Below are 26,893 nucleotides of genomic sequence, written 5' to 3'. Positions count from 1 at the left end.
ACAAACCGTTTTTTTCCCTTTGGCCTATTAATATAATCTAAAATTTTAATTGCAGTTTATAATTGTCTTTTGAGTTAGCAAATAGGTCTCTCTAGTTTTAAAGAAGTTAAATATCAGTTTTGGATATTTTCTTAGAAAAAAGTTCCAGTAAAATCAATATACATTTTATCTGGATTAATATTGCAAGAGATTTGTTGTTATGTGCGAAGTCGTGTCCGACCCATCGCGACCCCATGGACAATGATCCTCCAGGCCTTCCTGTCCTCTACCATTCCCCGGAGTCCATTTAAGTTTGCACCTACTGCTTCAGTGACTCCATCCATCCACCTCATTCTCTGTCGTCCCCTTCTTCTTTTGCCCTCAATCTCTCCCAGCATTAGGCTCTTCTCCAGGGAGTCCTTCCTTCTCATGAGGTGGCCAAAATATTTGAGTTTCATCTTCAGGATCTGGCCTTCTAAGGAGCAGTCAGGGCTGATCTCCTCTAGGACTGACTGGTTTGTTCGCCTTGCAGTCCAAGGGACTCGCAAGAGTCTTCTCCAGCACCAGAGTTCAAAAGCCTCAATTCTTTGACGCTCGGCCTTCCTTATGGTCCAACTCTCGCAGCCATACATTGCAACTGGGAAGACCATAGCCTTGACTAAACGCACTTTTGTTGGCAGGGTGATGTCTCTGCTTTTTAGGATGCTGTCTAGATTTACCATAGCTTTCCTCCCCAGGAGCAAGCGTCTTTTAATTTCTTTGCTGCAGTCCCCATCTGCAGTGATCTTGGAGCCCAGGAAAATAAAATCTGTCACTATCTCCATTTCTTCCCCTTCTATTTGCCAGGAATTGAAAGGGCCGGATGCCATGATCTTTGTTTTCTTGATGTTGAGTTTCAAGCCAACTTTGGCACTCTCCTCCTTCACCCGCATCAACAGGCTCTTTAGTTCCTCTTCACTTTCTGCCATTAGAGTGGTATCATCTGCATATCTGAGGTTGTTGATATTTCTCCCTGCAATCTTGATCCCAATTTGTGACTCCTCTAATCCCGCATTTCTCATGATGTGCTCTGCATACAAGTTAAATAGGCAAGGCGACAGTATACAGCCTTGCCGAACTCCTTTCTCAATTTTGAACCAGTCAGTGATTCCATGTTCAGTTCTCACTGTTGCTTCTTGACCTGCATATAAATTTCTCAAGAGACAAATAAGATGCTCTGGTATTCCCATCTCTTTAAGAACTTGCCACAATTTGTTGTGCTCCACACAATCAAAGGCTTTAGCATAGTCAATGAAGCAGAAGTAGACGTTCTTCTGGTACTCCCTAGCTTTCTCCATGATCCAGCGTATGTTGGCAATTTGATCTCTAGTTCCTCTGCCTCTTCGAAATCCTGCCTGTACTTCTGGAAGTTCTCGGTCCACATATTGCTGGAGCCTAGCTTGTAGGATTTTGAGCATAACTTTGCTAGCATGAGAAATTAGTGCGATGGTGCGGTAGTTTGAACATTCTTTGGCATTGCCCTTCTTTGGGATTGGAATGTAAACTGACCTTTTCCAATCCTGTGGCCATTGTTGAGTTTTCCAAATTTGCTGGCATATTGAGTGTAGCACTTTTACTGCATCGTCCTTTAAGATTTTGAATAGTTCAACTGGAATGCTGTCACTACCACTAGCTTTATTGTTGCTCAGACTTCCTAAGGCCCATTTGACTTCACATTCCAGGATGTCTGGCTCCAGGTCAGTAACTACCCCATTGTGGTCATCAGGGATGTTAAGCTCGCTCTTGTATAGTTCTTCTGTATAATTTTGCCACCTTTGTTTGATCTCTTCTGCTTCTGTGAGGTCCCTACCATTTTGGTCCCTTATCATACCCATCTTTGCATGAAACGTTCTCTTCATATCTCCAATTTTCTTGAAAAGATCTCTGGTCCTCCCCATTCTATTGTTTTCTTCTATTTGTTCGCACTGTTCATTTAAGAAGGCATTCTTATCTCTTCTAGCTTTTCTCTTGAATTCTGCATTCAATTGGGTGTATCTTTCTCTTTCTCCCTTGCCTTTCACTTCCCTTCTCTCCTTCGCTATTTGTAAAGCTTCCTCAGACAGCCATTTTGATTTCTTGCATTTCTTTTTCTTTGGGATGGTTTTAGTTGCTACCTCTTGTACAATGTTGCGAACCTCCGTCCATAGTTCTTCAGGCACTCTGTCTATCAGATCTAATTCCTTAAATCTATTTGTCACCTCCACTGTGTATTCGTCAGGGATATGATTTAGTTCATACCTGAGTGGCCTAGTGCTTTTCCCTACTTTCTTCAATTTAAGCCTAAATTTTGCAACAAGAAGCTCATGATCTGACCCACAATCAGCTCCTGGTCTTGTTTTTATTGACTGGATAGAACTTTTCCATCTTTGGCTGCAGAGCACATAGTCAATCTGATTTCTGTGTTGACCGTCTGGTGATGTCCATGTGTAGAGTCGTCTCTTGGGTTGCTGGAAAAGAGTGTTTGCTATGACCATTGTATTCTCTTGACAAAATTCTACCAGCCTGTGCCCTGCTTCATTTTGTACTCCAAGGCCAAACTTGCCTGTTATCCCGGTTATCTTTTGGCTTCCTACTTTAGCATTCCAATCCCCCATGATGATAAGCACATCATTTTTGGGCGTTGCTTCTAGAAGGTGTTGTAGGGCTTCATAGAACTGATCAACTTCATCCTCTTCAGCAGCAGTGGTTGGGGCGTAGACCTGGATCACTGTGATGTTGAATGGTTTGCCTTGGATTCGAACTGAGATCATTCTGTCATTTTGGGGATTGTATCCCAAGACTGCTTTTCCTACTCTCTTATTGATTATGAATGCTACTCCATTTCTTCTGCGAGATTCTTGTCCACAGTAGTATACCTGATGGTCATCTGAATTAAATTCACCCATTCCTGTCCATTTTAGTTCACTGATTCCTAAAATGTCGATGTTCAGTCTTCTCATTTCTTGTTTAACCACGTCCAGCTTGCCTTGATTCATGGATCTGACGTTCCAGGTTCCTATGGAATAAAAATCTTTACAGCATCGGACTGTCTTTTCGCCACCAGTTACTTCCACAACTGAGCGTCCTTTCGGCTTTGGCCCAGCCGCTTCATTCATTCTGGCGCTACTCGTACTAGCCGTCTGCTCATCCCCAGTAGCATATTGGACACCTTCCGACCTGAGGGGCTCATCTTCCAGCGTCATATCGTTATGCCTATTGGAACTGTCCATAGAGTTTTCATGGCAAAGATACTGGAGTGGTTTGCCATTGCCTTCTCCAGTGGATCACCTTTTGTCAGAGCTCTCAGCTATGACCTGTCCGTCTTGGGTGGCCCTGCACGGCATAGCTCATAGCTTCACTGAACTACGCAAGCCCCCTTGCCACAACAAGGCAGCGATCCTTGAAGGGGGATTGCAAGAGATGGAGATATACAAATCACCCAGATCCTCCCTTCACACACACTACCAAATAATAATTATTTTATAAATTGCAAACCTTAATTTAAATTTGAGTATGTCCTTTCTTCAGGAAGCCATTGTGTGTGTGTGTACATGTGTGCACTTGTTTGCATGTGTGCATGTGCATGCCAGCTCGGTGGAGCAAACTTGGTGTAGTGGTTAAGAGCAACATCTTTTAATCTGGTGAGTCCTCACTCCTCCTGCACATGCAGCCAGCTAGGTCAGGAGTAATCAACCTGTGGTCCTCCAGACCATTTGCTGACAGGGGCTCATGGGAATTGTAGTCCATGAACATCTGGAGGACCACAGGTTGACTACCCATGAGCTTGGTGACCTTGGGCTCACCACAGCAGTGATACAGCTGTTATGACCAAGCAGTAATCTCAGGGCTCGCTCAGCCTCACCTACCTCACAGAGTGTCTATTGTGGGGAGTGGAAAGGGAATGCCGCTTTGAGACGCCTGGTAGAGAAAAGTGGCATAGAAAAACCAACTCGTCGTCTTCTTCACACGTGCAATACTGAGCCCATCCAAACATCTGCCATCAAATACCATTCATTGTTTACTATAAACTTTCCAGATAGTGAGATATGCTACTTCACAACATAATCTAATCCTATATTCTATTCCCACATTTCTTTATTGAAATACAATCATTAATGCAACTGGATTCCATCAGCCTTTCGCCCTTTGCCTTCCAGTACGGGGTGTCATGGATCAGTGGCAGAGCAACTGCTTTTCATACAAATGGTCTCAGTTTGCGTTCCTGGCATCTTCAGTTAAAGGCAGAGAGTCCTGTGACCCTGGAGAACCACTGCCAGTCAGAACAGACAATACTGATCTTTACTCAGGGACAAGGCAGTTTCATGTGTTCAGATTCTTCAGAGCTCTGTCCACAAATATATTGTAACTACAATTATTCAGATATCTATTATCTCCATTTAGAACTCCATTTTGCTGCCAATGATAAAATAAGAAAAAAATATATCCCAATATTGCTGAATGGTGGAGAGAATACCTGTTTTGAATAAAATACTTCTTTAAAATGTATGCAAATATGCAGATTACACACAACTCCATCCTTAGTAGAGCCTCTTGTGGCGCAGAGTGGTAAGGCAGCCATCTGACAGCTTTGCCCATGAGGCTGGGAGTTCAATCCCAGCAGCCGGCTCAAGGTTGACTCAGCCTTCCATCCTTCCGAGGTCGGTAAAATGAGTACCCAGCTTGCTGGGGGGTAAACGGTAATGACTGGGGAAGGCACTGGCAAACCACCCCGTATTGAGTCTGCCAAGAAAACGCTAGAGGGCGTCACCCCAAGGGTCAGACATGACTCGGTGCTTGCACAGGGGATACCTTTACCTTTACCTTTTACCATCCTTAGTTGAATTTAAGAAGAGAAAAATGGGGAGAAAGAAAAATGACTAACAGACGTTTCTGGGCTAGAGTTGTACCTGGAAATCCTATATATATAAGACATTGGTGAGTCCTACAGTCCGGTGGTCCCCAATGGTGGTCCCCTGGCACCGGGCCGCGGCTCCCTCTCCCCGCCCCCCCGCAGTAAGAAACTTCCCAGGCCACAAGCATGCGGCACGGCAAGCTTCTTACTGTGGGAGGGGGGAGAGGGAAGCAGGGCCGCGCATGCACAATGCGCATGCACGGCCAAAAATGCGCATGCACGGCACTTTCGTGCATGCACGTATGTGTGGAAGTGTTGCGCATGTGTGTTTTCGGCCGCACATGCACGGCATGCGCGGCTGGGAAATCACCCTTCCTGCTGCTGCAGTCTGTAAAAGGTTGCGGACCACTGCTACAGTCTATTGTATGGATCTTATAAAATCTTCATGGTTCAGAATCAGTAAGGGCTAGATTGGGGGTCGTCAATCCCTGGGCTGCGGCCCGGTACCAGGCCGTGAAGGCCTCGGTTGCGGGCCGCCGCCGGCCAAACCTGCCTCTCCCCCCCCCAGCGAGAAACTCACGAGGACATGAGAGAAGCGGCCGCCAAATCAGCCGCTTCACTCGTGGCCCAGCTAGCTTCTTGCTGCTATGGGGGGGGAGAGGCAGGTGGTAAACCGGCGGACACAAATGTGCATGCGTTTGTTTTCACCACCAGGGGGCGCTAACGCGCATGCACGGCACCCGGGCCACCGGTTCTTCCCCGACCATCAAAAGGTTGGGGACCGCTGGGCCAGATGATATAATTTAACAGGTGATATAATTTAATCAGTGCTTAAGTCTAGAATGAAAGCTGTCGGAACTAAAAAGCCCATGGAATCATCATGTCTTCTGTCTTCCAGTTTGATCATCATCATCATCATCATCATCATCATCATCATCATCATCATCATCATCATCATCATCATCATCATCATCATCATCATCATCATCATCATCATCATCATCATCATCATCAACGGCCTATCTCCATGGTGCATGGAAGAAGCGATGTTCTTCATGTGCTCAAAGACACTCAATATTACTACTTCACATAGTATTGTATGAGTGAACGCTGGCATAGGGCTCTGGCATTGTCCCTGGATGTCAAAATCCAGATCTAAAAATAAAAGCATCTAGCAATCCCATCAGCCAGCCCCCATCCTTGATATTCCAAACTATCCCAAACATGGTTGTGGTTAGGAATATACATTATGAATAGGTTAGGAATATATATTCCCATCACCACGCAGAACAACATTCTACCCATCCCAAGCTCTCCTATGGTAGTTCACCCCCAGAAAACATTGACAAAGAGCCAGGCAGAGCAGGCTTCTCTGAATTCTGTGCCTTAGTTACCAAGACAGGAGAACATTGTCAGTGTTTTCCTCAGGCTGAGCAGAGAATGCTAAAATATGTGTCACTCACTGCCACAGTGTATGAGGAACAGCTAGGCATCTGCTCATGTGGAGGAAAGGAACAGCTGCTTGCCACACATATGGGGAAGGGGACTGTGCAGAAGGAGAGCACAGTTGGGTGATGAAATGATGATCAACTATAAGAAGAAGAAGAGTTGGTTCTTATATGCCACTTTTCTCTACCCGAAGGAGACTCAAAGTGGCTTATTTATTTATTTATTTGGATTTTTTCCCTACGGCTCTGGGTGGTTTACATGGAACATTTCACAAATTATATAGAACAGTTGCCTTCCCTTTCCTCTCCCCACAACAGACACCCAGTGAGGTGGGTGAGGCTGAGAGAGCTCTGATATCACCGCTCAGTCTGAACAGTTCTATCAGTGCCATGGCAAGCCCAAGGTCACCCAGCTGGCTGCATGTGGGGGAGTGCAGAATCGAACTCAGCATGCCAGATTAGAAGTCCGCACTCCTAACCACTACACCAAACTGGCTCTCAGGGACATATCCTGTCTCACTGAGCCCACCTCCCCAAAAAATCTGGCCTTCCTCCCTACTCTGCTACATCTCAATGTGTTAGGAGTAGGAGATGTGTGTTGGTAATTGGGGATTCCCTATTGAGATGAGTAGAAGCCAAAGTATGTCGACCGGACTTCTTGTCTCAAGAGATATGTTGTCTACCTGGCATGAAAATCAAGGACATAACGAAAAGGACCTTGTAACAGGACCTTGTAAAAGGACATTGTAACAGGTGATGAAGGGAGGGCTGAATTACTCAATTCCTTCTTCTCCTCAGTCTTCTCTTGCAAAGGGAATTGTGATCAACATGGCAAAATCATTTAATGTGATAAGGGATGGGAGTTGTGGCCTAGGATAACAGTTGGGTTAGTCCAGAAACACTTTTTTTAGAAAGTGACTACCTTGCTAGATCAAGGGAATGCTGTGGACATAGTTTACCTTGATTTCAGTAAGGCTTTTAATAAGGTTCGGCATGATATTCTTATTGACAAGTTGGTAAAATGTGGTATGGATCCGACTGATAGGTGGATTGATAACTGGTTGACAAATCACAACCAAAAGGTGCTTGTAAATGGTTTGTCATCTTCTTGGAGAAGAATGATGAGTGGAGTGCCTCAGAGATTTGTCCTGGGCCCTGTGTTGTTTAACATATTCATAAATGATTTGGATGAAAGAATACAGGGGGTGCTTATTAAATTTGCAGAGGATACTAAACTGGGAGGGGTAGCAAACACACCAGAAGGCAGAATCAGGTTACAGGATGATCTTGACAGGCTGGAAAACTGGGCTAAAATGAATTTTAATATTGAAAAATATAAAGTTTTGCATTTAGGTAGGAAAAATTGAATGCATCACTATAGTATGGCTGAGACTTGTCTTGGCAGTAGCATTTGTGAAAAGGATCTTGGGGGTCTTAGTAGACCATACACTGAACATGACTCAGCAGTGTGACTTAGTAGCTAAAAAAGCAAATGCTATTGGGTTGTATTAAAAGTATATTGTCGAGATCATGTGAGGTGATGTTATGACTACTCCACTCTAGTTAGACCTCACGTGGAGTACTGTGTTCTGTTTTGGGCACTACAACTGAAGAAAGATGCAGAGAAACTGGACCATGGCCAGAGGATGGCTACAAAGATAGTGAGGGGTTAGGGAAGCAAGTTGTATGAGGAAAGGTTGAGGGAGCTTGGTCTATTTAGCCTGAAGAGAAGGCTTCTAAGAGGTGATATGATAACCATCTTCAAATACTTGAGGGGCTGTCATATAGAAGATGGAGCAGAGTTGTTTTCTGTTGCCTCAGAAGGTCAGACCAGAACTAATGGGTTAAAATTAATTCAAAAGAATTTTGGGCTAAACATTCAGAAGCCTCAGCGGAGGGTGGTATATACTACACTTGATCTTAGCCAAAAGGCTGAGAAGCGATATATAAATATATAATAAATAAATAAGTTCCTGACAGAGTGGTTCCTTAATAGGCTTCCTTGAGAGGTGGCAAATTCTCCTTCTTTAGAAGTTTTTAAGCAGAGGCTAGATAGTCATCTGACAGAAATGCTGATTTCATGAACTTAGGCAGATTGTGAGTGGGTGGGCAGGAAGGGATGTGCCTATGTTTGTCTCTTGTGGCCCTTCCTTGCATACCCAGGGAACAGCTATTTGTCACTGTAGGATGGTAGGCAAATTTCCTCCATGCCAGGCTGGATTCTGGAGATTTTTAATGGGTGGGGGATCACTTGGGCATGAAATTGTGGTCACTGTGGGTGGGCAGGTAGTTGTGAGTTTCTGCATTCTGCAGGAGGTTGAACTAGATGACCCTGGAGGTCCCTTACAACTCTATGATTCTACAGCATCTTTTCTCTTTTCCCCAATATTTGAACTTGCTTGTGGATGGCACTGTAGGGTGAGTTTTTGCCTTCTACATGCTCTCCTCACAATGATTTTCCATACAGCTGTAGTCTAGCAGAGGACTAATAGAACATTAAGGGAAGCCAGGGGAGTACATCTAAATGCAGCTGGGGCATGGGAAGAATGGGGCTGCAGTGGGTGGATAGCTTCCTCTTTCCCAGACTGGAACTGGATAAAAAGGCAGGCCCAACTGGGAAAGGAGATGGACTGCAAGGAAAAGAGAGTGGCAAGAGTAGAGTGCTTGCAAGCCATTCAGTTGAGGGAAGAGCAGAGACAGCTCTCAAGGAAGGAAAGGGGTCAGGGAGTGGAGGCAAAGAGGATCAGGCAGCAGAGAGCAGTACCAGGTCGAGTGGCTTCCTTGATTAGGCAGGGTCATCAGGGTGGCTCCAAAGCTAGGAAAGGGCCTACAGACTCAATGTAATGGGGCAATACCCTTTGTTCTGTACAAAAGAGAGTAAATAAGGGCTTATGGCGGCTGATGATGAGGTTGAGCAAAAAGGGAATCATCATGTGACATGTGCCCATGCATCCTGCAGTGCTGTGAACACAAGCTTGACAACTTAATTTGCTAAGAGAGTTCACAATCTTCATTCCTCTAGAGGTTATACTGAATCTTTATATTACAACATTTTATTATGTGGTTGCTATTTTGTGGATGATGGTGATGATGGTTAATTTTCATAACAGTATTTTAAAATATTCATACTCTACCTGGAGTTCCTCTTTATCTCAGATGAGTGGGAGCTGTCAGTGATTAACCTAGAAGTGAACTGTGGAATTCTGTTACAGAAGATAGCCCATCCTAAGAGGTACACCCTCTCTGCTGCGCTAGGACCAAAATTGTGACGGAATCCTGGTTCAGTATTGTGTTTGATCTACTTTCAGCACTTGAACCTCTGTTTTCCAGTAATCACTGGGTCATCACTGCTCCTTAATGTTATTTTCTATTGTGATGCTTCAAATACTGACTTCTCTTCTAGAACCCAGAGTACTTGCCACATCTGCATAGAGCAAACACATGAAAAATCCAAACCCAATTAAAAAATCATTGTTGCAGGATTTACTATGGGCAAAATACTCTGGACAACTGAAAAATAGCATTTTCCATTTTTTAAAATATCAGCTGATTCTATAGAAGAATAAACCAGTTTGTGATGCTTCATAACTTTTTTATAAGTTAGATCTGGGACTCATACTGCTTTTTATCTAATTCATATGGTAAAACTGTTTCCGCTTAATGCAGTTTCATGCCTGTAAGCAAGACATCTATTATAGAAATGGCATCTGTTAGCCATCTTTTCTGAGAGACATTTTATCCTTTCACACTGATATCCACTGCCTTATTACTGTTATTTTCCCCCCACACAGTGTCAGACAGTATATTGACTGTCGTTTAAAACTTAAAGAAACCACAGTGACAGACAAATGCCCGAGACATCCCTATTTCTGTCACTGTGTATACAAATGGTTTCAAACTAGTTTCTTTCCTTTAGACCATGAGCCTTCAGGTAATCTTCTCAATTAGTCCCTAGGGCTTTGGAGAGGCAGGGAAGTGCAATTCTCTTAACAGCATCTAAAATTATAGGTTCAGGATAAAATTAAAGTTGATGCTTTAACCAATCTGGCAAAAGGAAAAAGTGAGTGAGAAGAATGCTAGTCCTTTTGCCTTATTATAGGGCAGGAGAAAATATATGATTGACTTTTCATATAGAATTGTATTATTTCCCTTTTGGCGAATTAAAGTAATAACTAACTATTCTTTTTATCCATCTTTCAGGTGGCAAGCATATATCGGTGTGTAGTTTTGCTAGTCTCTTTTTCATGTCTTCTTGCCAGCCTGCTGCACAATATGTTTCCATATTCTCAGCTCTATCTATGAGTATGAAGCCTTGGAAATAAAACATTAGGGGTGTTCATTTAGCATAAATCAAGCCGGAAAAAAACTACCCTGATATTTTTTAGGTATTACCTACGCTGATTACAGATCAGATACTCTAATATATAGGTGAGCCCAAATATAAGCAGACTATTTTTTGGCTTTGATTCGGGGATATTCAGCTATATTGATCAACTGGGGCAGCAGGAGCTGAGAGCTCCCAGCCAAGACTGCATGCAGCGGGGAGAAACCCTCTCACTGCATGCAGATCCTGGGGACAGCTTTTCTGGTGGTATGGTTTAAACTGTGCTGCAGGAGAAGCTGTCCCAGATGGGTCTACATGCAACCAGGACAGACCTCTCTACCACACATAGATCCTGGGGCTAGCTTCTCCTGTGGCACAGTTTAAAAAGCACTGCAGGGAAAGCCAAGCTAACTTGGATTTTTTACTTCTTGGATCTATTGGACCCTTAAAAAGTTGTCATCTCCAAGAAATGCCTGATCCAAATACTATACCATTATTGGGATCTGTGATTTAAAAAAAATATGGAAAATTTGGCAGTCCAATAGACTCAGACTGACAAATGCAGATTTTTACACATCCCTAAAAAAAAGTCCAAATAATTTTTTGGCATTAATTAATTCTTCACCATCCAACAGGATTTTTGTAACTTGCTCTACATGGGTCTTCCCTTATCCCTGACCCATAAATTGCAACTGGTCTAGAATGCAGCTGCTAGTACCCTCACAGGGATGTTTTGGAGGGCCCATATCTAGCCTGTGCTCAGACAGCTGCTTGGTTGCTGGTTGCATCCCAGTTTTGGTTTTGACCTTCAAGGCCATCTGCAGTTTGGCCCCCACATATCTGAGGGACTGCCCCCTGCCTCATACCCCCTGCAGAGCTCTTCTCTCTGTGGGTGCAAATCTGTTGGTGGTCCCTGGCCCAAGGGAGGTATGTCTGACTTTGGCCAGGGCTAGGGCCTTTTCAGTCATGGCTCCAACCTAGTGGAATGAGCTCCTGGAAGCTTTCTGAGTTCTGCAGGGTCTGCAAGATGCAGCTCATCCACTAGGTATTTGGTTGGGGGCAGAGGGATTAAGATCACCATGCCTCCAACATCAAGCTATCTCTCCACTTACCCCCTCCCCCGAGGCACAGGATGTGGTGGGGACCTGCTGAGTTTGTGTAGTGGGTGGGGAACTAGGGGACTGGATTGCTGTCACTGTTGCTGTTTTAAGGGTTGGGGTTTTTGATATTTTGTGGGGATTTTTTTAATTGTAGCCCACTCCTGGCTAGACAGGAGTGGCGGGCAATAAATCAAATAATAAATAAAGTAAAATAAAGTTGTACAATAATTTAATTCTTGTGAGTTTTTTTTTTAATGTGAAAAATATCCCTGTAAATTTATAATGGAAAAGAAATCCTGCAGCAACTTCTGTACCTATAATTAAGCATTTGCTTTTGGAAAATATTCAGAATGAACATAGAGGAGCAATGTGCAATTTTCAGATTATTCCTCATTATTTTTTTCTGTATAATTTTAGGTGCTGATCATTTTGCTATTCTGAATGTAAATAATGAAGTAAGCTATTTGCTACAGTTGAAATACTCTGGAATTTAGAAAATTCATGTTTTCCAGTGCAATCAGTTACTGCATCTGACCCTGAGTCAATGTTGGCACAGAGAGAGAGGTTTAGTAGTCTCTTATCAAAATGCAGAGGTCCAGCTACAAAGTTAGAATGTCTGTAGTGCTAATGCTTGCTTCTTCTGATATTAAACACTGCATACTCCTTTTTCTATCTTTAGTCTCATAGCTGAATATGCTTAATTAAAAATCTCCTGTATTTCTGAGAGATGATAAACTACATTCATTTCATGCATCATCTCTTTAGCTCTATAAAAGCTCTTTACTTCGATAGATTAAAAACAACATAAGGCTAAACCCTGCATAAATGTTACATGCCTGTAAACTAAACATTCTTTGAAAGTGGAAAAAGGATTGTGACCCCTTGTGTGTTCAGCATAACGTGCTAATATATACTAAATGTTGTGTATGTGGATCTGCCAAGGACTGAGTGTGACTGAGTGTCCAATTAATATCACTTTAGAGAAACTAACTCCAAGCAGAAGACACAGGTGTTTGGTTGCCCAAAAAGAGACCAAAAGTTGCAGTGGAATAAACAGGGAAGATTTTCAGATAGGACAGTAGGAATATCTAGTCAGATGAGCAATTTATTAGAAAGGGCAGAGCACATCAACCAAAATGAGGAATGAAGAATTTAAGAAGTAGTACAAGTTAGGAAATTCCATGTGGTCTTGAATAAAAAGTACATTGATTTTGTGTTCATTGTGATAGAAGAAGCTGCAAAAACAGAACCAACTAGGAAAAATGGAAGGCTTCTTACATACCAGGACACAAATGCAGAATTGGGCCAAAAGTTCATTATATAGCTGCCCATTGATAGAATCTGGATTACACTAAGATTGTTGATTTGAGATATTGGTGTGAGGGTCATCTGGGCTGTCATGATATAGTTCAAACTTTTGAATTGTAAAAAGATTTTAAAAAATGGGAATGAACCAGTAGATGTCTGGTTGCAGGTGATTGCATTAGCATGACCAGAAGGAATGATGAGACTTGATGACTAGTTATCTGAATTGATACCCTTTCCTGGGATTTTGATTGAATAATTTAGTTAGTCTACATTGCATGGGAGACTCTAAGAGCTTCCTTCCAATCTGGATCATGACTCATGGCTATTGGTATGAGGAGGTCTGGAAGAAAATATCTGCTTGGTATAGTGTTATACTTGTATGTTATGCTTGTATGTAGGATGTCTAGGTTCAAGTAATGTTTGCTGCTTGCACTGGCATTGTAATTCTATTAATTGGCACAAATTACAATAGGTTGCTTTCTTTGTAACACTTAGTGAACAATTAGACTCAGTTTCCACCTTTTAATGACTTAGACTTTTTCCACACAAAGGAAAAAGGCCGGGCCAATGCCCATCAGGCAGCGGGAGTAATCCATGCTTCCAGATTACTAGCACAGCCCTCAGGACCCTGTTTGCCAAGCAGCAAGGGTATACGGATTCTTCAGGCATTCCCTTCCCTGTCATGGGCACCACTGGGGCCTCTGTCAGCCCAGGCCCATCTGGCAGGGAAGAGTCAGGCATTCCAGGCCCAGCTCCTCCCCCCTACCATGGGCTAACTATGCCCTTGGCAGTTCTGCGGTGCTGCATAGAGCTGCCGAGTTGCCTGTGGCATTTTTTTCTGATTAAGAGCATGGTGTTGCTACCACAATCCTAAGCAGAATAAAATGGTCCCCACCCACCACCCCTCACAGTGGAACCTTTTTGCTCCAGCTGCCTTGTCTGTAGGCAGAAATCTGGGGCAGACAGGGTTCGCCATGGAGACACAGGAAGCAGCAGGGCAAAGTGCCCCATTGCAACACCTGGCGGCAGCCCAGTTGGACTGCTGCCATATAGAATAAGTCTCACATGAGATATTAGAACTGTTTAGATCTCTATGTGAAAAAGAACCTTGATAGGACATCTTTTGAAAGCAAGCAGAATAGCTGGTTTAATACTGACAGTAGAATAAGGAAGAGATGCATTGTGAATTTAAAAGTAACTATACAATATTAGTTCTCTGAGAATTGACTGAAGAAAATGTATAGATAAAGGTGAAGAGATGGATGGCCTTGGTTAAAGAATGGGGATGTCACAGTTCCGCAATTAACGGTAATGATAATAAGTCCTTCTGGTTCATTGTTAACACTGCTATTAATCCAGATTTCAAAATCTCATTCTGTATTGCCTCTTTGATATGGGGAAACCATTTCAAGAGGCTATTTTACAATGCTAATGCACCTTGTTCGTTTTTGGCTATTATTTCTCTTTATTGGCCCAAAGTATCAATCAAGGGAGTGATATGCCTTATTAAGAGATTAACATTAGGAAAGGCTTTGATTTAATTCCCAATGAGTTATTCAAGACTAATCCACATTGGTGGGCCACGGTCTTTGCCCCAGTTTTTACTCAAATTAATTACAGTGCCAACTGTCTGATTCATTTAATTACTAGCTTGAGAGCACATTTCATCCAGGAATGGGGTCCCCCCAGAAGGGGCTGGCACCACCCTATCTTTTGTCCCGGTTCACAGATGGGGCGATAATCCCACAGCAAGCGGGGCTGTGGCACAGTGGTCAGTCTGGCACACAGCTGCTGATGGTGGCTGGGCCAATGGCACTGGAGGTGGTCAGGCCTGCGTAGCCATCGGCAGCTGCCTTGATCCAGAGCAGAGGCAGGAGATTGCAGGAGCACCGGTGGGCGGCTTGATTTGGAGTGGAGGCAGGAGATGGCGGAGCGCCCTTCTCAGCAGCTGGGCCAACAGCACTGCAGATGGTCGGGCCAACACAGCCACTGGCAGCCGGCTCCATTTAGAGTGGAGGCAGGAGACCATAGGAGTGCCTTTCTCAGTGGCCAGGCAGCATTTGGCCATGTGGCTGGCCGAGCACGTCGCAGCCAGCTTCTGGAGGTGGGCGCTCCAGAGGCCAGCCCAATCCGTGCCCAGCTTGGCCCATGCAGGCAGAAACACAGGCCAGAAACATGGATTTGTCCCAGACAGCGCTCTGCCTAAAGGGGCTTTCCACAAATATTAGAGCCACCAATGGTTAGGATTGTCCCAATAGTTTAAAAGGAGTCTAGTTGGACCCTCCCTGCTATCAATCATTAGCCTCCATTACTCTTTTGGAAAGCCTTTTATGCTTATCTACTCAAGAGAACATTTGAACACAATGGAATCAGAGGCCATAGTAAGGCATGAACAGAAAGGCTTTAGGCAGGGTTCTTCAACATACAACCATTGTCTAGTGCTCTGCTGTTATACTGAGAAATATTCATCTCTTAAGAGGAGGGTGATTATATGCAGGCTTTATTGATTTTAAGGGAGCCACTGATTCCATAAATCATCTCATATTGTGAAATAAACAAACTACTATGGACAAAAGGCTCCTAGGACTTATCCAGTGACAATATTTAGGCTCTACTGCCCAAGTACATTATGATATGAAAGGCACATCATATTTATTTAATTTGGAAAAGGGGGTATGATAGGGATGTTTGCTGAGACCATCTTCATTTAGTTTATATCTAAATGATTTAGCATCATTCTTTGATTACTTCTACCATCCACTGAAGCTACCTGAGATTTGTGTCCCTGGTCTGCTTTACAGGGATGATGCTGTTATTTTGTCTCAAACCAGGGTTAACCTGCAAAGGGCCTTGCAGTCTTTCTTCAGTTACTGTTACTGAGAAAGCTTGGCGATTATTCATCTGAAATCTAAGTTCTTAGTTTCTAACAAGACCAAGAAATGGAACTCACTTCAATATTCAATCGAGGTATCCAATATTGAGAAGGTTAAGGCCTTCTCCTGTTTGGAGAGCCTGTTCCTGGAAGATTTATGTTAGACTCTTCAATTTAAAATAGAGTTCAACAAGCAAAATCATGTGCAAACACTATAAATAGGTTTTTACATAAGGGAGGGGGTATATTCCTGGTGTTGAGCAAGTCTTCAGCTTAAATGGGGTCCCCTTATACTTTATGGTTCAACTATTTGAATCAAAGCTATATTTGATAATATTGACCAACTCCAGTTTTTAAGAAAAAATACTGAATATCCCCTGTTGTGTATCAAATGTTGTGTTGTAGGCATAATTTGGACAAATATCCTAGGAAGCAAAAACATGGCTCTGTGTCTTCAAACTGAGACTAAAATTGTTCTGTACAGAAGATGGCTTGCTAATCGCTCTGAAATAAGATACCCACAAATTGATTTGGATAAAAGCCCTGGATGACAAATTGATGTTAGTTGGAATGTTGGTGAATCATATTTCTGATATGGGCAAATCCAAAGTGTTTTCTTTTATCAAAAAGTGTGTGCTAGAAACTGATTACAGTAGTTTGATCATAAGAGCTCCCTGCATTTGCTCACCCCTATCTTTTCTGTCTTTTTTCCAAAAACCTTTACCCCTTTATTGTCTAAAATACTGCAGAGCTTTCTTATGCACAAGATTGAATATTGTATCTTCAGTGGTTCTACTGGAGAGATTTTTGAAGATGCCTTATTCTGAGAATTTGCCCTTTTGGCTCTAATAGGATTGAAATATATTTTCAATTTTTCTTTTGATTGAAAGCAGATTTTTTTTGAAAATATAAGGGATCATTATATGAAATTTCTAATTGATCAGTTTTCCTCTTATACTTGGAAACTTTGTCTCCTTATGGCAAAAGCAAAATTCATTTTAGTCCTTCTAGCCCTTGTGTCCAAAAAGTGAGAAATGAGAATCTTCTGCTGCTCAAGATTTATTAATCAACTAGGAGCAAAGCCCATTGTATCCAAGAATACAACGGGCGCTACAGTTTGGCAGTGGGAAGAGGAAGGGGAGGAGTTGTCCAGTCTGTAAGGGCATGGGGTTGAATGTGTGTGTTGTGTGGGAGGTTGTGGTGGCATGGTGTGAATGAGAGCATGGGTGTGGAGATATGAGTGTCAAAACCCTGTGGTTTGGAATGTTCTTTGAGTGTGGGATAGGACTGACCTATGTGAAGGGAAAATCTTAGGGGAAGATTACATGGCAACCAATTCCCCCCAGTTCTGCCCCTTTGCCCTAATACACATGGGGTAGTCACAGTACACAGGTGTCCACCCTGTTGCTTCTTCTCCATTTTTTCACTGTTGATAAAATGTTATGTGGTTGCTCCTTAGAAGAAGGATTTTTGTACCCTGTTGTTTACTACCCAAAGGAGTCTCAAAGTGGTTTACAAACACCTTTTCCCTTTGTCTCCCCACAATAGTCAACCTGTGAGGTATGTGGGGCTGTAAGAAGTCTGAGAGAACTGGGAATGGGCTGAAGTGACCCAGTAGGCCTCAGATGTCTCAAAGCCTTTTCCAATCATCTTCCCTTTCTCTCCCCATAGCAGACTTCCCATGAGGGAGGTGGAACACTAAGAGGAAGACTCTCTGTGCACAGCAGTCTTGACCTTAGTAACGTTTTTTATACTGTTTTTTTATTTGCCAGGCCAAGGTTGGAAAAAGTCAAGTCAATTCTCATGTGTCTCCAGCCATTTACAGTTTCAGGCTGTAAATATTTATTTAGATCTTCCTGCACTTTCCAGACTTGCAGGACTGATGCTGGTCTGCCTGTCTGCGCCCCAGAGTACAAACAGTTGCTAGTAAGGGCTGGCCATAGCCCATAGCCCAGGAGCGACACACCTGCACCACTCCCTCCCAGCTGCAGGCAGAAATGGCTCCTTTGAAGGCTGGACTCTGAGGCATTGTACGATTTTGAAGTCCCACCTCCAAACCTCCAGGAATATTTCCAACCCAGTGGTAGCCAAGCTCCAGGTGGGGCCTGGAAAGCTCCTGGAATTACAGCTTAACTGCAGAGTATAAAAATCAGCTCCCCAGGCAGAAAGGGCTGCTTTGGAGAGGGTTGTGGTACAGAAGAAACATTTAAGGCCTCCCACACAGTGTCAGGAATCAGGCTGCGCTAAGCCTGCAGAGTCCGTGATAAAGACACATCCGAGATCCAACAGGCAGTTGAAATCCAAAGAGAGCTTTATTAAACAGAGTCCACAGAATGCTAGAGCAAGCCAAGATCTTCCTAAGCAAAGATCTTGATAATAACAAAGAGCAGTAGGCAATACAAGGCAGATATAGAGTTCTCTCCATAAGGGAGGGGTACTAAGGCATTTTGGCAGGAGAGTGAAAGGGCACCTAAGATGTCGGGGTTCACAGGATGCCAGATGGCCAGGAATCTAACCTATACAATTACAGCTTTGTTGAGACTAGGTTATCTAAGCAAATACACTTTGAGTGAGATTGATACAACAACAGCGGAAAACTCCCTCTGGAAAAGAAAGGGAGGCTTTGAGCCTGAAGACAGATTTACAGGTTTGCAACCCTCAGTCTTTTCAGAGCCCCTGCTGGGAATGCGGGGGTGGGGGGCGCTAGGAATGCAAGGGGAATCTTGGAGCCAAAGGACAGATTTACAAGTTTATGACGGCTTGCCTTGCCAGGGCCCAGGAAATGAAAGAGTAATGAATTGCGGTTCATGACACAAAGGTAGTTGTTGAATTGAAAGATTTTAGGCCTACTGCACAGGGTTGTTGTGCAGATGAAACAGGAGACAAAAGAACCAGTTTTGTCTGCAGAATAATGCTGTGCAGTGGCCTCAGATTCATTTTAGTCCTTCTAGCCCTTGTGTCCAAAAAGTGAGAAATGAGAATCTTCTGCTGCTCAAGATTTATTAATCAACTAGGAGCAAAGATATGTGGAAAACATATGCACAAGAAAGATATAAGACAAGCATTTCACATACTCCACTTTCAATGTGCTTTTGCAGTTGGTTTTTCCTGTGCAAAACAGGAAATTTGACTTCTAAAGTGCCTTGAAAGAGAATATATGAAACACAGCAGAGAGAATGTACTGTGTCTCATGTACTAAAAAAGTGATCCACATAAGGTTTCATGGATAGGATTTGAGTCCGGAATTAGAGCAACCTGTTCAAATCCATACTATGCCATGATGTTTTTTTGGTATCCAATTACTGTATACTGTGGAAACTAGCAAAGGTTGGATTTCACATATGTTCAGGGAAAAGATAATTGATTAATATTCCTCTGAAGTATTCAGGTATTTAAAATGCCTGGAGAATTCCATGCTATAATAAAGGGACACTGAAAAAAGACATGGTTCTCACAGAAGTGGTTTGTGGGAACCACTGTATTTATGATTAGCATTTACAATTACTTGAAACACATGTAAATGTCCAGTTATTCTCTTGTAAGTTTCTAATAAAAATTATGTGAAGAGGACAAGGTTTAATTAATGTGATAATATTCCCTCCTCTTCTCAGAATAATTGAAGAGGAGAACTTGATTTTTTATGCCACTTTTCTCTTCCAGGAGTCACAAAGCAGATTACAGTTGCCTTCCCTTTCCTCTCCCCACAACAGACACCCTGTGAGGTAGGTGAGGCTGAGAGAGTCCTGATATTACTGCTCAGTCAGAACAGCTTATCATAGCCATGATGAGCCCAAGGTCACCCAGCTGGCTGCATGTGGAAGAGCAGGGAATCAAACCCAGCTCGCCATATTAGAAGCTGCCTCTTTTAAACACTACAGCAAGCTGGCTCACATATATAATATCTCTACAGAATACAGAGAACAAGCAATAAAGAAGAAATAGCAAATGCCAGTGGGGTACCAAGAGCATGGCACAGGGTGCACTACACCCTACGTGCAGCTTGAGGAAGGACCTGGAAAAAGGGCCCTTGAAGTCTGTGTCCTGCTTCATCCAGTTTCATTCATCTTTCCTTTTGTTTTTAAAATGCAGTTCTGACTGCAGCCACCAGGGGTGCAGGAAAGTCTGAGTGAAACAAAAAGTTAGTCTTCTGTTTATTCAAGACTGTAGCAAACTTGCTTAACTGATTGGACAACCAAGCTAGCATGCTGATAGCTACTACATTAATTGCCAACCTGTAGGCCATTTTCTCCAACAGTTCAGCCTTTCTATTTTCCTTTCCTTGCACCAGCTCAGCCAGATCCTGCAAAGCAGTAGATAGGGTACTGCAGCAAGATAAAACCATCTTTCCCTCTCTAAATTTCTTTCCCCCTTTTCTACACTTTTCTCATTCATTTCTATCTTTCTCTACCTGTTTTTTCTGTGCCGCATCCCTTTATTTTCACTTCTTGCTCACAAGACTTTCACCTCTCTGCCCTATTTGGCTTAAAAGTAGTACAGTGGCAAACTGTACTACTGTGAATAGACAGCTGGACCCTGTCCATTACACTGGTTCTGCTGAGCTTCCAGTCCCCTCCCCCCCCACTTAATCTGTGATTTGTGTTTGACATCAGTCCTGTTGAATTGGCATTGCCAAATGGATTTGGGCTCTGCTTGGTACCATGTGATTACACTGGTATTGCTGGGTACTGGGCATATTGCACTGGTTCTGCTTGGCTTACAAAATAGTCCCCCCTACAGTTTCTACTGCAAAGATTTTCTGGTTTGATATTAGCCCTTTTGAAACCTCCTGGGTGGGGGGTAGTGTGTTTCTTATTTTGTGATGCTTTCACTAGTGTTAGTAAAAGTTTATACCATGACAGATTCCTAGCTCTCAAACATGCCTTGTAGATGTTTGGGATGGTGAGCTCATGGGCTTCAAAATAGAGAAGAGAAGCCCTCCCAAATGCCTGCTCAGAATGCAAGTACTGTGATTGGTGTTTTTTTTTAATTGCTGCAGAGTCACAAATGACTTATGGTGACTTCGTAGGGTTTTTAAGACAAGAGATGTTTGAAGGTGGTTTGTCATTGCCTGCATCCATGTTGGCCCTGCTTACCTACTGAAATCCCAGGGCTATCCAGGTTAGGACTAGCTGAGAGCAATGTGACTGGGCCAAGGTGACCCAGCAATCTTCCATGGTACAAGTGGGGATTCAAACTTGGGCTTCCCAGATCCTAAGCACTACACAACTCTTGTTCTCATGATGGAATAGTTCTCATGTTGGAATTTCAATCTCTTTTACTGCCATGATTATATACGAAGTTAAATAAAAGGAATGTTTCACTGTCTGTGCTTCTTTTCTGATCAGTGGAACAAAGTTTGGGTCCAGTGGTGCATGTAAAACTAAATTTTGTTCTGTTGCTTGAGACCAGCATAATTGTCACCTGAGTCTATTTTCTGTCCATTATTATTAGCTTATATCATAATTCTTGCTGAAAATAATTTTGTCATATTGATGAGGAGCCCTGATCTGGATAGCCCCAGCCTAGCCTGATCTCATGAGATCTCAGAAGCTAAGCAGGGCCAGCATGGAGGCAGGAAGAAGCAAACCATCGCCAAACATCCCCAATAGTCAGCCATGACTAGACCGCAAGAAAAAACATAGAGGGAGCATGTGTTAACACATTATCCACCCAGGACATGAAACAGGCTAGGTATGCCACTGGCCAAGGCTTAAACTTACTTGAAACAATTCCCTCCTGGGCATAGTCTGTACACAATAGATAATGCAGTTTCAGTGCACTTTAGAAGCAGATTTTCCTGTTCTGCACAGGAAAATCCAGCTGCCAAAGCACATTGAAAGTGCATTATCCTATGTGTGCAGAATGGGCCCTGGACTTCAAGCCCTGCTCCCAAGCTCAAGGGCTGCCTATAGCTATTTAAAGGTTAAGTAAAATACATAGGCATTTTATTATTATACCACATGCACCACAATTGAGAACATGCATAGAGAACAGGGCCAGGGTTGGTGATGTTCAGTAATTCAACTTTCATAGTCTTGTATTCATCAATAGATGATCATTAATATTCTTTCATTAGTTACTTAATTTAAAGCATTTCTGCCCCCAGCTTTTCACAATTAGTGTGCAAAGCAGGGGAATGTTTTTTTCTTGTCTTTGTATGATAAAATATATGAGATTAGAGAATTTATATATAGAATAGAATTTATATATTCTATTCAAAAGTATCCAAAGACAAGGGGCGTATGGACAGCAACATAATTCTGCAGCCAAAGACAATCCAATAGAAATCAATGTCTGAAATAACAGCCTTGAATTAGCTAAATCAGACAGTGTGGGACATGGCCTCTGTCTTATTCTGCCCTGGAAGTTAAAGAGGAGGTTAAAACCAGCCCTTTCCTTTAAGCTCTTTCCCCCTTGCTACTTCACATCTCTATTGACTGATTGCATTTTTGACAGTGAAAATGTGTACAGTTATACTCAATCTACCCTTAATGACTGCCTGTTGTTTTTTATTGCTTGAGCCATTGTGTGGGCATAGTTACGACTTACAGTTTGACCGTAGCATTTGGTGAGAAACTGAAAAAGCAGTATAAATGTAAATGTAAAAAGATACAGCTCATTCTGTCTTTGAAATTGTTGGTGTGAAAAGAGCTCAAGAGTGTTTTATTTAAACAAGGTCTGCTTCAACCTTGATTGACTTGCAGTAAATTGCCTGGTACGAGAGGCAAAAGGAAGTGGATAGAAAAATGGCAATCAGCACCAAATGTTTCACATATTGATTGACAAGCACCAGAGATGTGCTAGAGTAAGATAAATTGGCCAACGGGTCCCATCTTGACAGCTCCTGAGATGGGAAAATTGTTCCTGTTAATTTGCTGCTGGAACCTTGTCATTTACAGGGATATACATTTGAGTGTCTTCTAATTGTGTAAACAAATTTCAGTTATGTACATAGTGTATCATGCTTGCGGGTATTTTTAAAGAAAATCTGCACTGTTTTAAAAGAAAAGTTCTAAAGGGACTTTATATTAAATGTGTGAAAAGAAAGAGAGTGTGAACTCAGTTCATTTAAGGAGCTCCCTTCCTCTGAAATACAGAAAATTACTCTGCTGTCACTGTGGAGTCCATTTTCAGGCCTGCATGAGTTCAAGGAAAACAGTGTATAGGTGAGAGTTCTCAAAAAGGTTCTGAAAGAGTTTCCTTGGCTAGGTCCTCACATCAAGATTTTATTGCCAGTAAGTGAGTTTGCCAGCCTAGCGAAAATATGTTCTATTGTGCAGTCTATAGTGTTGTCTTTTGAGCAAAGGTTATGAAGACCTCAGGGAAAAGTTAGAGAAAACCCATTTTTGGTGATGTTTCTGTATTTTTTTTTTTATGGTAACATTACAAGGATGGATAACTGTGGCTAGGTGTTCTCTGTTGATCATGCATATCCATTTAATATGTTTCCAGATCTTTGTTTCAGTGCCTTTTAAGGATGTGATAACATTAAGCTGTTTATTCTGTTCAAAGGAATGAACTATGAGAAAATATGTAAGGCAATTGTATTTGATTTGTTTATTTTAAGTTCATTGTCCATTTATGTTTCATAGCTGTAGTCAAATCATAGTCATGTGCTTCTCAAAAGCTTCATAACTGTTTATGTTGAGCAATGTACTATGTGAATTGCCTAATTGTCTCCAGGTCACCTCAAAAGTCATAAAAATGTTTCTAGTGGTAAGTAAAAGTTGTTCTATCCACTAATCATGACACTGTAACATGGAAACAGAACTACTGTCCCCATATATTTCTGCCATGTCACTCACTAACCATGGTTAAAAAACCAGGAATGATGATGCAGGATGCCTCCCACCAGCAGATGGTCTTGTCTGCTACCGCTCAAAACAGTTATGTCTTTATGTTACTTCCTGGGGAAATACAGAACTGACAGAATAACTCTAAGAATCACCAGAATCTAGTTTCTGGTGATTCCTAAAGGCAGCCTATGTCACTTCTGGAGGAAACCCAGATGTATTGATTGAGTGGTTGATTGACTGACTGACTGACTGATTTGACTTATATACCGCCCTCCCAGAGACCAAATCTGGCTGCTATTCATAATATCATTCACAGTCAGTCAAAGTTTATTATGGTCATTGACCAAACTAAAAAACAAAACAAAAATATATTACTTAAAAATCAGTCATACAACATTAAAATCTGGGTTGCAACATTAAGTCTAGTACAAAAATATTAGTAATTTAATCAATTTACATAAAATATATCACCAAATGTTTCGTATTGATTATATTAGGTGCAATCCTAACTGTGTTCCCTAAACTCTTTTCTGATTCAATAGGCCATCCATCCATACTTGGCAACCTTCCATGTCAGCTTCTGATTTTTATCAGCTAACATGATTGAAAGAAGGGTCCTTCTACAGCAAGGATGGGTATCATTCACATAAATATAGTTAACACAATTTAAAATTCAATGGACCAACTGGGTAAGAGGGTGCAAAAAGATGTTGAACAAGTTGGGAAAAAACTGTACCTTGTGATACCCCATAGTGGAGGCGGTACCGGCATGGTTACATATTCCCAACATTATCCTCTGTATGTGACCCCAGAGAAAGGAGATCAGCCATTGGAGGGCTGTCCCTCGTATACTGCTCTTGGCAAGGTATTGAGCCAAAAGCTCATGATCGGCTATGTTGAATGCTGCCATGAAATCAAGTAACACAAGCAGCACCGACCTGCCTCAGTCCAGCTGTCCCCAGAGATTATCCATCAGGACAACCAACACAAGTTCCACCCCATGGCCAGGTCAGAAGCCAGACTGGAATGGATCCAAGACTAAAGCTTGATCTAGATATGCCAGAAGTTGGTCCGCAGTGGGTCTTTCAACCACTTTCCCCAGAAACACCAGATGCGAGATGGGGTGGAAGTTGGCAGAGGCTCACAGATCCAATGAAGTTCTTTAGCAATGGGTGGACCACTGGCTCCTACAATCCCTCTGGGAATTCCCCTGTGTGAGGGACATACATGCCATCATACACCTTATGTCCCCACCCCCAAGCCTCCTTCCACTTGCCAAACATGGCCTGGCAACCCTATTAGCATGGCAACTTTGTATTTTTCGATATACTCTATGTACACAATTGTAGCTATACCTTTGTCATATAGAACTATCTGGTTCCTGTGTTCCTCATCTTCATGCTAGAGATGGCATTAGTGATGACCAAGGAAGGATGCAAGAGGATATCTTTGAAAATGATATTGTAGCAAATGAGGCTGGAATAAGTTAAGCCAAACATCAAGCGTTGCCTTTGCAATTGTGTGCATGTACTGAATTTGATTTGACAGGTGAGAGTTGTATGATTTATTAATTGATAACAATTATGCTATTACGTATATCCTTATTATATTAGAATGAAGATCCGCCTGATATGTTTGTTGCTTGTAGAAATGCCCGTGCCCGTGCCATCCCAATTGTAGAGGTGAGAACTTTAGCCCTAGATTTTAAGGGATGGTTTTATACTATGAAAATGGAATCTTATTTCTAGAAGAATCTTGATTTCTCATTTAATGGGGAATTTGTGGAGCAATCAAAGGGGCAATATGTGAGGAAAGAACAGCTCTCCTGTAGCCAGACTCATTATAAAAAAAAAACTTAAGTACAATTTTCAGTCATTTTTAGTACAAGGCACTGGTCACAAAGGCTTTTCCAGGTGACTCCTTGGAATTACTATTCTATTCCAGTTAGCATGGTGGAACTGGTTGTGGCTTTGCTTTTTCTGTTTTTTGTTTCTGTCGTGGGGAGAGACATCTAATGCAGAAACAGAAATGAATAATTGACGGTGAACATAAAAGCACCTTTGCAACAGGTTCAGACATGATAATTTTTATCTAGATAAGTAGAGCTGATTCTGTAAGCATTTTGAAAATATATACATCTTTACTGATTTCTGAAATTGCAATTCAGGGCATGCCTTAGGCATATGCTTGAAGATGACAAAGAGTTAACACCTAGTCTTTGGTACCTTTGTGAATATTTTAAATTAATACTGTCTGTGACATTGACAGCGTCTTGCATGTGAAATGCTAAATTGTTACAGCTCTGAATATTCTCATCTTAGTTTTAAAAGGTGTGATCTTTCTCACCTACTACTAACTCTAGCTTCTTGAATCATTAATTATTGCTATGATTCCAACAGATTCCTCATACAATATGTATTTTTAAAAAACAACAAACCAAAGGACATGTTTCAAGAAACTGACTTCTTAGGAAATGAAGGCTTTGAAAATACATTTGAAAGATTTATATCATGTTCTTCCATCCTAAGTGGATTCCCATGTGAAACAATTTAAACATACTTAGGCCAGCTGAAGGTACAACAGTGATGGAGAAAGACCATCCACTGAACAGATGGTTAGCGATGTGGATCCAGGAAAAAGAGCTTTTGTATATAATCTGTGTGTTGCATTAGATTCATATGGTATAAGGCACTCCAATATCCTGATCCCAAACCACCTAGTATTTTAGAGTGATTACAAAACATGTGTCTCTGTGGGCCATTCCGCACAACGACCAATGTCCTGATCCCAAACCACCTAGCATTTTAGAGTGATTAAAAAACATGCGTCTGTGTGGGCCATTCCGCACAACGACCAATGTTGCTAAATGTTTGCACTATGCAGAAATGCTATATTTAATAGTGGAACTCCGTCATTCCGCACACCTTCAATTTTAGCGGAATATTGAAGTCCCAGTAGCGGTCTATTCATTCCCCACAGGTTTCTGGTCTCGTTGGAATTGCAACAAAGGAGGTAATATTTTTTCTGCGCGCCTTCCCACCCCTGGCCATCAATCAAACAGAACAGCCAATGAACTGTTGTGTTAGTGCTCCCGAAAAGCCCCTTTCCCTTTAAAAACTTTTTTAAAAACCTCAAAATACCAGTAGCAACGAATATTTGTTCATTCAATGTCTCAGAAAGACCTTTTTACTGGTGT

At 42.2% G+C, this 26,893-nt stretch overlaps 1 protein-coding gene and 1 pseudogene across 19 annotated transcripts in view; one reads left to right on the top strand and one right to left on the bottom strand.

The window, feature by feature from the left end:
- Nucleotides 1–26,893, top strand: part of TENM2 (teneurin transmembrane protein 2) — a 1,331,635-nt gene that overhangs the window by 814,713 nt on the left and 490,029 nt on the right. Inside the window, exon 2 of one of the 19 annotated variants that reach the window (XM_077327177.1) lies at nucleotides 5,748–25,379. The exons of the other annotated variants lie outside the window; for them this stretch is intronic. The gene's annotated coding sequence lies outside the window, so the exon portion shown is untranslated. The remainder of the gene's footprint in view (nucleotides 1–5,747; nucleotides 25,380–26,893) is intronic. 19 annotated transcript variants of the gene reach the window in all.
- On the bottom strand, nucleotides 8,136–8,241 carry LOC143834577 (U2 spliceosomal RNA; annotated as a pseudogene).

This window comes from Paroedura picta, chromosome 3 (genome assembly GCF_049243985.1).
Source record: "Paroedura picta isolate Pp20150507F chromosome 3, Ppicta_v3.0, whole genome shotgun sequence".
Classification (NCBI taxonomy): Eukaryota; Metazoa; Chordata; class Lepidosauria; order Squamata; family Gekkonidae; genus Paroedura; species Paroedura picta.
Note: the sequence above shows the minus strand (reverse complement) of the source record. Positions and strands in the feature narration are given on the sequence as shown.